General features: G+C 32.6%; 1 pseudogene; it reads left to right on the top strand.

Annotated features, from left to right (window-relative positions):
* Positions 1 to 3,711: 3,711 nt before the first annotated feature.
* On the top strand, positions 3,712 to 5,523 carry LOC149543448 (putative UPF0481 protein At3g02645; annotated as a pseudogene).
* Positions 5,524 to 11,971: the final 6,448 nt, after the last annotated feature.

Genomic DNA, 11,971 nt, shown 5'->3' with positions numbered 1-11,971 from the left:
TTTGTCATAGGTTTTTGCAAGCAAGTGTTACTTGGGAGTTATGTGGTTGAGCTTTCATCAACTTCAATATGGTATCAGAGCTCCAGATCTTCATGCCCCTATTCTATTCTTGAGGTTTTTTAGCATTATTTTTCAAATCTAAGCTTTCATATTATTTTTTATAAGATCTTGGGGCCATTTTTTGGACCACCTTGAGCACAAAAAAATATCAATGTTGAGCTCAAAGCACTCAAAAACCCCCATTTTCATATAGAATATGTCCAATTTGGACAATGTTGAAATCTAAGGCAAAAAAAATTGCATCTAGGTACGCAAATTGAGGTAATGATTTCTTTTATAAAACAAAATCTTATGTTTTTCCACCTATGTTTTCCAAAAGGTGCATATTTTGTTTGTTTTTATCAAACAAAAATATCAAAAGGGGAGGCACTATGGATTAATGGGAAGCACTTGCAAAAGTGTTTGGCAAAGTTTAGTTGAAGTGGGCCCCATTGTATAGGACAATTCTAGCCTCAAGCTCTGACCTATGCCTCGAGCCTCGATCCCACCATAACTACGTGTCTGATCCATCTGGCACTTTTGGATTTGTGTGCATGATGTTTGGGATCAAGCACAATCAGCAGCTACCTTCACCCACATAGGACTTGTTGTCTCTACCTAGAAGCCACGTGGCCCATGTATTTGCCACATGCCTCGAGCCTAACACTGTGGTTCCAAAGAACTTTTTGTGGGTTCAAGCACCCACTTGGGTGCACCTTTTAAGGGGGATAAAATTTGTTTTGGTGGTCGCATGCAAATCAGACCACCCTTCTTGCACCTCAATCAACTCTACCCTTCCTCATTTTGTGTGTTTCCCTCTATTGGAACCTATCCTTGACTCATGATGTACTCTAGCCTATACATAGACCATGTGGCTCTCCATTAGCCACACCTTTCTAACTAGAGACCACTTTGTGAGGACTAGGTGCACTTATTGGGCACCTAATTTTGGGGATCAACCCACCCTTTTGCACATTTTGGAGCTCATGCTCCACCCTATTAGTAGGTCCTTCAACCTACAGTATTGGAAAAGTCAAGAGGTACTCAGAAGTGAGTATGCATGATTCATGTGCACATACGCCCATGCTTTTGGTACATAGTCTTGTCAACGACCACATCAACACTGTCATCCTTCAATGATGGGTTTTCCCTTTTAATGCGGTTTGAATTTGTTTTGGCGTTTTAAGTGTTTGAAATATGTGATTCTCATTCTTTTTTTTCATTTTATGGCATGAACTATGATTTATGTCTTCATTGGCAGATTGGACGTTCTTTGATGTCTCTAACAATTTTCTGGACCCAATTTGGCTTTTGACTACATGCGTTTTTGGCAATCGATCTTTTTTTGGCACCGACCCTTTATTTTCTGGCAAGTATTTTGGCGAGTGGATTTTTTTTAGTAGGGGTCATTTTTTTTGCCTCGATGGTTATTTTCCCATCAAATTTATGCTCGTCACTTGATGATGCCAACATTGCATCAGCATATCTCGTCACCCCTTCAAGCTCTATTTGGACCTACCTTCACATTTTTGCTCATATTTCAAGTATACGGACTCCATTTTTACAAATAAGATATTGTTGGAAAGCTAGTTTTGAGCCTATCGTATTGGCATAGGCAATTTTTAGTTTTGATGTTTTTTCATGCCTTTTTCCGCTATCAAAGTCAGGGATTCTATTTTGCACTCTAGGAGACATATCTTGAGCATCTAATATGTGATTTGAGAATTCTTTATATCATTGGAAAGGTCTTTCAAAACTCTTTCTAGTGATGTTGGTTATTTTTCTAAATTCTGCTTCAAGCACATTCTTTTCTTTTTCTTTTTGCATTATTGTGGATATCTCAGTTGTTTCAGATCTAGGGATCGATTTTGTTGCTTCAAATGATTTTCCATGGGTTGTATTATCTTTTGTATCAGCTTTATGTCTATTGTGGTCTTTTTAGACATTATTTGTATGCATTCTTATAAATGCATTGAGATAAAGTGTCATATTTCATCTATATTTGGGTTTCAGTTGTTTTCCCTTATTTTGCCTTCTGATTTGATTAGTGTCATTTGAGGACACTCATGCAGATTATTATATTCTTGGGATTCACCATATCTTGTGCCTTATTAAACATGCACTACTCTGATTAAAGTGTCATTGGGGGGTTTATGTTTTTCATTTGTTTTCCATCTTCTTTTGTCCACTGAGTATTCCTTCAATGACATTGTAATGTCCCCACTACTAGGGTTAGTTTGGGACAAGAGATGCCTACAAAATAAATGTTAGAATCATAACAATCACAAATGTAAACATACTATTCTACCCTCTAATTTAACTCCAATCTTAAGGACATCTCTAGATCAAGCTTCGTAGCTCATAGCTACCTCGTTGTCCTCCTGGAAGCATACCCCTTAAGATTCTTCTCAGGTGGGAATCTTTTATCCAAAGCCAGTCACATATGTGTATGTTGACATCATCAGAATATTTTGGCACATTAATTCTCGACCATGGAAGATAGTGGAGATCTTAATATCTCTCACATGCTCCATGCTTTGAGTCGCATTAATCTCTATGGTATCAGTCCAATAGAATGATACAATATTATTCATTTCTCATATGGTCATTGATACAGGGTTACTCATCTTTCGCACTGGTGTGATAACCATTTATACGAGGATCTCACTTCCTACTCTAGCACTATGAGATTCCATCTTAGTCATTCATATAGATACTATGAAAATTTTTATTCAATTTGATTAGACGTATGAAAGATTATATTAGTACCTTGTAATATACCCACTCATTCTTATATTTAAAATGTTAAATTATTTTCAAACAAATATCTTACAACATATAAAATTTCTTTTGAATTAAAATAATTCTTCAATATTCATAATATAAAAAGTTAACATTTTTTGGGTAGATTTCCATGTATAAATATGAATGTATATTTACAAATACTAATAACTATAACTTAATACATAATATAAGAAAACATGAAACAACTTTTCTTAACTAATAAATATAGCTTTTTAATAAAAAAGAACATTTTTTTTTTTAAATACTTACCTCCCTTGGTAGTGGCTCCTACAATTTTGGGCCTTCCTTCTAAAATAGAATAATTCAATTTGTTTATATTTCTCAAGGTCTTCTTTCAGATTTTGAATGATAAATAATAATTATGGTCTTTTCCCTTAAATCGATTATATGTGCATGATTGTCATTGTCTCTAATCGTTGATTGTTTGGCTACCAATTATATGTTATGTTTTGGTTGTTCAATTTCATTTCTGTCATGTTACTTGGTTCTCCTTCTTTATTGTAGAGGATCTATCTTGTATATTTATGTGTAATGTATAAGCAATGGGTGATTGATGCCCAATGTTCTTCTGCCTTTCATGCCCCTCGAGTTATTTGATGTTCATTGCTATTATATCTTTTCAAAGGGTGCGACCCATTAATGGTTGCATTTTATATACAATAAGAATTTATACTTGAGGTTTATTAATGTCAGTTAGTTTATTAAAACAAGGGCTCTATGGAGCTCCAGTCCTTGCTTTTTGTGGGCTTTGGGAGAGGTGTTTGTTAATGGGGAAGGATGAATGGGTAGAAGAGCTAGTTGTAAATGCTACTCTTTTCTAAGAGTGTAGGAACTATGTAAGAGTAAGGAATAGCATGGCAAAAGCGAATGAAGAATGAGAATGAGATTCAAAATGGAAATGCACCAACCCGTTTCTTTTAGTTCAAAAGAAAACATAGAAGACATAATTTAATTTAATACTAATTGAGATAAAATATAGTGGTATCCAAATATATAGTAAAATCCATGAGATTGCAAATTGATGAAGTTGAATGGCTCATCCAGGTTAAAGATAGAAGTAATTTCATGCCATGATTAAAAGCACACATCGCCTTGCATTTTCAACGTACCAAAGACATTAATCAAGGAAAATGAAGTGGTGTATATCCCAAAACTCGTATCTACTGGTACCTACCACTTTGGAAAACTAGAGTTCACATGCGTGGAGAAGTATAGATCCTAGGAGTTAGGATTAACCTCAGAAAAAAATAACAGTTACATGCAAATATAACCAATACCAGAAAATAGTAGATTGCATAAAAGAGAACACAAGACACCAAGATTTAACATGGTTCACCCAATACTTGGGTTATGTCCACCAACAACATGTCCAATATTATTATTATCCAGTGATTACAATTTGCAATCCCTTATAGCTCAATATCGTTGCAAGAAGCTACAATATCACCATTACATTATGAAATCCCTAACCCTAAGCCTTTTTATATAAGCTTTTATCGCTTACAAAATTAAGGCTAGAATAAATCGTCTAATAGGAAAAATAGCAGTTGTTGCCTTTTACAATATAAGGGCATTTTTTGGCTTTGGGAGTGTTGCCCCCGAAAACTCCTGTGGGGGCGTTGCCCCTCATCCCCACCCTGTACTACAATAAGGAGCACACTTGGGGCACTACCCCAAGACCCTACAAGGGTGTTGCCCCTTGACCCCATGTTGGGGGTGTTGCTCCCAAACCCCCATAGCAATAATATGGGGAGAAAACCATACCAAATAAACCTCCAAGTTTGATTAGGCTCCACATCACAACACTAGGTTGTATGCAAGGAACCCAACTAAATTCAGGAGAAATTACCCCCAAAAAAACTTCTCTATTGTTCACAAGACGAAGACCATGGACTACAATAAGGAAATAGAATGCAATATTTTGCTGGAAGATGGTGTGAAACACCTCTTTTCTTCTTGAGTTCTTCTGAAACAACATCACCCCATTTCAACCTACAAATTGCAAAGAATGTCATTAATTTTTGCCACCAATTTCATCTGATTTTCCAACCAAAATATAATAACAACACGGTTCTTAAAATCATTAGAGATGTAATGAAATTGGAGAATCAGATCCCTCTGTTTGTTCTAGTTCAAGTTCTCTATATGAACATGAATTTCATGGAATTAGCCTAGGACAAAATTGGCTTTGTACTAAAAGTAGTATTCGCTATCGAATATCGACCTTTTCATTTTTACATATTTTGTAGGTCTGCAAATGGAGTCATATTCTATAATTGTATCACTTCTCTTGTTTTGGGCCATAGCCATCAAACATTAGGTTCAAGCTTCCATCTATAGTGAAACTAAGGAAAGCACGAGTAAAATTCAAAGCCAACGGAGGGGGCATAGAACAAATGAAATTTGACAGGAAAACCTCATTTATTTTGCTTCCTCTCATCATCCTAAATGTTGAATTGAATGTCTTTATTTGAGACCTTATTGCATTCGAAATGTGTTCTCCAAATTACAGGGTTAAACAATTTATGCAATACACCCAATTTATAAGTGATCTAATGCATAACAAGAAGGGAACAACTATGGTGAGAGAAAAAGGAGATTACTATGGGCAATCTTTGGAACTCTGCACAATTAGCAGATCTATTTAATTCCTACAACTCATCGCCCTCCTTTTTATAGTGTTGTTCCATTGCATAAATGAGGAAGCGAATCGAGCAAGCGTATGTTTCAAAACTGTGGTAAACCAGCATAAAAAATAGAGGAATAAAAAATAAGATTAGACTTGAGAATGACTGAACTTACATTACTATATATTTCCATTCGTAGGAAATTTCTTATGAGCCCTCTTTAGATGATTGAGAAGTGAAAACAATGAGGGACTACTTTTTTCTAACAATGTCATTACAGTGGACCAATCCTCACCATTTTACAACATTCCTGAAACTTGAAACCAGTCTTTTATTAGTCCAACAACAACGATGAATTTGGTTAGGCTTTTCGAGGCTTTGACATAGTCTTCAATGAAGATTGTGATGATTTCATATGGTTTGGCTACCAAGTTTGCCGCTCGTATCATGCCTGGCTTAGCTTAATGGAACTGCAATTAGCCGACCTAATGAACAATTCATATCTTGTGAAGCAATTTCTAAAATATACAGTGATTGAAAATAGAAAATAAAGGGCACAGTCGCACATGCATAGCCATATAAAATGCAACACAACTTGTTGCACGTCGTCACCTCCTTACTACTATCGGCCATAGCCACAACACTACATTCATATTTTTTGAGAATTTTTTTATGCAGAAAAAAGAAAAGAACACCAAGAATAAAGCCATCCACCAATGACAAATAAGGAATATTGAATCTCAAAATTGCAAATAATTGACGAAATTGAAAGGAAGATAATTTTGTGGGAATGTGTTTGAGTTTTTATGATTTCCTAGGGAAGGTTTAATGCAAAAGGTCACCTAAAAACATGAGTCCTTGTCTTTAGGTGGTAGGGACTAATAATAAGGATTAGATACTATTAAGAGATATTAGGAATATATTTATTTTATATAAATATATTCAATATTATTATTTATATTTTTACTAGATGAAATATGTTTCTTTGAATTATTCAATAGGAAATTGAACATATATTGGCATATGTTGTTTTTAATATTGTTGTAATTTATAATAGTGTATATTACATCTTTTATATAAATTAGGGTTCACTACAAGCATTAGCCTCATGACGTGTCTAAGATTGACCACCTCAGTGCACACATGTATTCTTTTCTGCATCTTGACCATAGTTCTTTGACATGCAATTTTTTTGGCCCACTTTTCCAGTTGCCTATCACCTCACCTTGGGGGGGTTTTATTGTTTCTCATACTTTCTCAGTTCAATGGAGTGAGCTATGTATTCAATTTTTATTCCTATCTACTAGGCATATGCAGTGGCAGGGTACCTATGCATTTCAGTGAGATGGATCATTTACCATATAAACACTTTTTTTTCCTACTTTGATTGCAGCCTTCCATGTTCAATTGATCAACTCTTCAAGTTTAGTGTTTTATGTCATATGTATGTTCGAGTTCAATTGTTTACCTTTTGTGCATCTCTTAATTCGAATAGTGTCTTCTAAGAACACTCATACATATTACAGTCTTCTCTACCTAGTCAGGTTCTATTTTAGTGGAGGTTCTTCATATCAACAATTACTTTCAACAAAGCTTTACAGCTTCTTATGCTTCTTATGCTTCAGTGGTGTTCTAAAGGATCATTCTTTTGTTCCTTTCTTCTAGAACATTCCCTGGTTTGGAGGTTTCTTCAGTTATTCACTAGTTCTTTTAGCTTTATTTCCACCTCTTTTGGAGTAGGGTTTTTCCCTTGTGGTTTTTTTATTTTTCCTCTTTACAGAGATTTGGTTGTGCTTGGGTACCTCATCAAGCCTTTTTTGTTGGGACCCAAATCTACTTTCAGTAATAGTTTCTAGATTTTTAGCTACTCCCTAAGTTTATTTTAAGGAGAGATGTTAGAATAAATACATATTTTCTAATTAACTTTATTCTATTTAAGATAAACTTTAGGCATCTAATAATTAATTCTTTTATTAATTATTATCATGCAACCTAGGTTAGATTAATGTTAGGGTTTTGATCTTCTTAATAAGGATTGATCTCTATTTGTAAATTGAATTCACTTTTAATAATAGCAATTTCTCTTTTTACTCATCAAGAATGTCTCATCTATGGATCTAGGAATTTCAGCCTCCATAGTTTTTGCTTCTCACTTTATGTGTCAAGTGTTTGCATGCAGGTGATTCTTGGGAGTTGTGAGGTTGAACTTTGATCAACTTCAACACTGATTTAATCTTGTTCTTATTTAGAGATGAATGCTTTGATATGTCTACTCTTTAAATGTACTACGATGCATCTAAGTATGCACAAACATTATAGGAACATTGGTATGATTGAGGATTATTTTACTCAACCATCATCAATGTACTCATTTAATATAGTATGATGAATCTGAAGTAGGTGTAGTTACATGATTGAAGATTATCTTACTTATCTTCAATGTTTAACATTGATCTATGTGAAATAGAGAGAAGGGCAAGGGCAAGGGCAAGGGCAAGGGAAAAGAGGAGGAAGAGGATGAAGGGGATGGAGGAAGAGGATGAGGATGAAGAAGGGGAAGGGGAAGAGGGAGAGGGAGAGGGAGAGGGAGAGGAAGAGGAAGAGAAGACATCAAAGAGGAAGAGAATATGTAGAAGAGGAAGAAGATGAAAAAAAATAAGGAGATTACATTTCATTTCCTACCTTCCCCTTGAGCATCCCACTATATTAAAGTAAATGGGGAAGAAAAGAGGAATTGTAACACCCCACCAGAGAGCCCAAAAGAAAAAAACCTAAAGTTTCACTAAATTTGTCAAATATTTTTTTTAAATATAAAGATAATAACCACAACAAATAATATAGCGAAAGCAATAACTCACATACATACAAACATCATAAATAGATTACATTTCTTAAGGGTCCCATGATGTTGAATCACATATAAAAATAATTTTTATTAATACTAAATGTAACACATAACTAAAATCCACATCATGGAATAATCACAAGTATGAATCCAATTAAATAATATACAATTACAAAGGATGCCACTTGGCATAACTAGAATGCATAATCATCCACTGTACAAATCACAGGTATGAAAAGCTCAAAGAATGTACATCATGAATAAAATGCATCATCACATAAGATCTCTAATAAATCAAGTACAATACAACAGAGTATAACCATCCAATAGAAATACAGGATCAAAAAGAAAGGAACAACTACACAAGTACATCCAGCAACAATATCCAGTGGTTAGATCTCAATGGTATCAGAAAAATGCACTACCACCTGACCTTGTGGAACCTAAATGGCCTACTCACACTATGCTAAGGAGATAATCTCAAGTCCCAAACAGATATTAAAATACAAGTCATCACCAACATCTAAGTCAAGGAAACACTTGAAAGAAAACTATCTCAAAGGGTACCAAGACACAAGAATCATCTAATCCCAGAGGTAACACAAACACATAGGAAATCTACTATGTAAGTGGGCAAGTGTCATCACATGAGCCAACTCTAAGGTTACTCTGGTAGCCTCTCTGGACTCTAGCCTCCTAGTGTCTCTGTGTGGCACCAATATCCTTTTGTACAGTCAAGGCATACTAATGAAGCAAGGTTGCAACCAAACATCCTCTCTACTCTCATCCTAGCATGTACTCGCACTCAAGGCATTGGCAAGAAAAAACACAAACTCTTATTAATTCATTTTGAAACCCATTTAATAAAATTTTATCACTTATTTAAACAACTTACAATGGGTTATCCAGGCAACCACTTAGGGCTTCAGCCTCCATTGCAAGCCACTTCCCAATGTACACATAGATTACCTACCCTAGGTTCATAAAAGTACAACTCATAAAATCATAATTTTTACCTCAGTCCTTTACAAGCAACTAGAAAGCACCTATAGATAAAACATAGTATTCACATTAGTCATTTACAAGCAACTAGAAAGCACCTATAGACCAATCTCAATATCACCTCAACCCTATACAAGCAACTGGAAAGCACCAAAAGATAAAACCCAATAATCACCTTAGTCCTATACAAGCAACTAGAAAGCATCAAAAGATAACTAATCAAAGACTCAAAGGTTACACCAGAAAAGTTACAATTATCATTTTAGTTCTATACAAGAAAACTAGAAAGCACCACAAACATCCAAACAAACTCATTATAGAAAATACGTGACACATCACCATGGTCGGGTATAAAAGATCGTGACCAAAATATAACCATAACATCATTACAGAACAAACCCCCAAGCCTCTGTAAACATCCTAATTGGTCAAAGTACCAAGTCAAAACCCGAACCCCAAATCATACAATACAACATTCATCTTATCGAGTATTTAAACAAGTGTTTTCATAGTTCATTTTATTTTCAAAACACAAAGGTTCGATATACAACCAAAATTTTATTTTTTATTACCAAAGTAATAAAAGACAAGTGACATTTTTTGAATTATCAAACGATGTAACAAAGTTCCTCTGATAATAGAAATGTTTTCATATACAATTGAATAGTCAAGTAAAACCCAAGTTCACTAAAACAATCATTTTCCAAATTGCAATCCTCAAATTTACTTTCCAAATATATTTTAACAATTGAATCTTTAATTTAAAAATTATTAAAAATAATAATAATCATTAAATTACTAAAGATAATAATTACTTATTTATTAATAAAATAATTTATATTAAATTATTAATAAATCAATTATTAATCTATTAATAAAATAAAAATTATAAAAAATATAAAAAATTTAATAAGATTTAATATTTAATAATTATTAACTTTTAATATTTAATAATTATTAAATTTTAATATTTAATAATTATTAACATTTAATATAATTAAATGACATATATTAAAATTAATATAAATTAAAAATAATAATAATTAAAACAATTTTTTTTAAACTTAATTTTAAATGCTTATAGCCCATCGGCTCACAGTTGCTAATGGCAATGCTAGCTGCTTCGGTAGCCTTGGCTTTTGCAGCAGTTATGTTGTTGTTGGCAGTCCTGGTTGCCTTCACAACCAACGGCCACAACCTAAAAAGGAAGGGGGAATGGGGAGGTCACTGCTTTGATCTCCTCTTCAAATATATATATATATATATATATATATATATATATATATATATATATATATATATATATATATATATATATATATATATATATGCATATGTATACACATATATATACATATGTATACACATATATATACATATGTATATATATATATATATATATATATATGTATATATATATATATATGTATATATATATATATATGTATATGTATATATATATATGTATATGTATATATATATATATATATGTATATATATATATATATATATATATGTATATATATATATATATTTTTTACTAGATTTGATAAGGAAATAAATAGGAAACTATCAATTTAAAAAAAAAAAATCTTTGGAATTCCTTTCTCAAACCCCATCTCGAATCAAAATACGAAACTCTAAACTTACAAAATGAGGGTTTCAAAATCATCAAATTGTTTACAAAGGTTTTCAAATGAAATATAATCAAATTCTCAAACAAGGTATTCAGATTTATATCACAGACAATTCAATAACGGAAATTAATTTTCTCAAACAAAGTTTTCAACCCAAAAGAATTTTGAAATAGATCTATCAATCATGAAGAAGACATATATTTCAAAGAATGAATCTATCGCATAAAAGCCCACAAGATCCTACCTAGATCTTATGCTTAACGATTGAATGCACAGAACTCGCAATCAATTCCCTTTTTCCTTTGAAACTCTCTTCTTGAAAAATGGCTCCACAAAACCTTTGTATGGAGAAATGAGCTCAAATTTCCTAATAAAGAGTATTTCTCAAATTAGGGCTTCGATTTTGCAATCATGTGAAACCCATTTTCCTTTATTATTCTATTATAATTTAATTTTCATACACAAACTTTTGCAATCTAATTAAAATAAACTTTATTAAATTAATTATTTCTCTTATTAAATCAAGAGACGTTTATAATAAAATATCTATTAATTTAACTAATAATAATATTTGTAGTCTATTATAAAAATGAAACTCCAAAATATATTACTATTAAATTAAATAAATATGATTACGCCCAAAATTAAAACTTTAATTAAATCTTTTAAATTTAATTATTTTTATTTAATTAATTTCTTAATTAATTAAATATTGAATTTTCTTTATTACATTTTTATTAAATTATCTCTTAATTTGATTTAATTATAACTGAAAATCACACCAAACCTACAAGACTAAGTACAAAAACCCATAATAAAGGTATAGAAATATTAAATCAAACTCCAAGGTCAAAATCACAAATTCACGTCACTTGATGAATTTGAACGGGTAAACAACTCAAATACTTTTCCTACTTTCTAGGACAACTGGCTTAGGTTAGGCTTTGGACTCAAGAATTATCTCCCCTCTTTTACTATTGAGATAATGCGATAGGGCACGTTCATCTTGGCAATTC

Source organism: Cupressus sempervirens, chromosome 8 (genome assembly GCF_028749045.1).
Source record: "Cupressus sempervirens isolate cs-2001-9-10 chromosome 8, ASM2874904v1, whole genome shotgun sequence".
Classification (NCBI taxonomy): domain Eukaryota; kingdom Viridiplantae; phylum Streptophyta; class Pinopsida; order Cupressales; family Cupressaceae; genus Cupressus; species Cupressus sempervirens.
Note: the sequence above shows the minus strand (reverse complement) of the source record. Positions and strands in the feature narration are given on the sequence as shown.